Source organism: Mastomys coucha, unplaced genomic scaffold (assembly GCF_008632895.1).
Source record: "Mastomys coucha isolate ucsf_1 unplaced genomic scaffold, UCSF_Mcou_1 pScaffold5, whole genome shotgun sequence".
NCBI lineage: Eukaryota > Metazoa > Chordata > Mammalia > Rodentia > Muridae > Mastomys > Mastomys coucha.
Genome location: NW_022196911.1, coordinates 116,050,871 through 116,051,493, shown reverse-complemented (window position 1 = coordinate 116,051,493; position 623 = coordinate 116,050,871). Strand labels below are relative to the sequence as shown.

General features: G+C 46.2%; 1 protein-coding gene across 1 annotated transcript in view; it reads right to left on the bottom strand.

Annotated features, from left to right (window-relative positions):
- Nucleotides 1-623, bottom strand: part of Rnf213 (ring finger protein 213) — a 110,078-nt gene that overhangs the window by 5,161 nt on the left and 104,294 nt on the right.

Here is a 623-nt window from a genome sequence, read left to right as displayed (position 1 = left end):
CAGCACTCCAGACTCCACAGAACTAAACATAAACTCATAGAACCTTGAAACAACACTATGAGAAGCTGCGGCCATCCAGCTTCCTCTCAGGATTGCTGGGAAGAGCAAGGACACATTATGCTCTTTGGCTGTTTAGCCTCAGCACACACACCAGCCCCACAGGATGTCAGTGTGTTTAGACTCAGCTAAAAAAATTGGTGATCTGCTGTCCTGCTTTCCTTTGAGGAAAGCACTGGACTCACAGGTGTCTCAGGGCTCTTTTCTTTTTTTTAAAAAAAGATTTATTTTGTGTCTATGAATACATACACCTAATGTAATGGGGCGTCAGATCCCATTACAGATGGTTGTGAGCCACCATGTGGTTGCTGGGAACTGAACTCAGGACTTCTGGAAGAGCAGCCAATGCTCTTACCCACCGAGCCACCTCTCCAGCCCAGAGTCTCAGGTTCTTATAAAGACAATGAGACTCTAGTGTTCACAGTAGATGTGATGCAGCTGGCGCTATCTTTAGTGGATAGAGCCTTCTGGCAAGAGACAAGGACTATCAAAAGCACCTGTGCCATTTTGTTCTTGATGTCCATGAAGAGATGCTCGTAGTTCCAGTCCCGTCTGTATACCAGGGT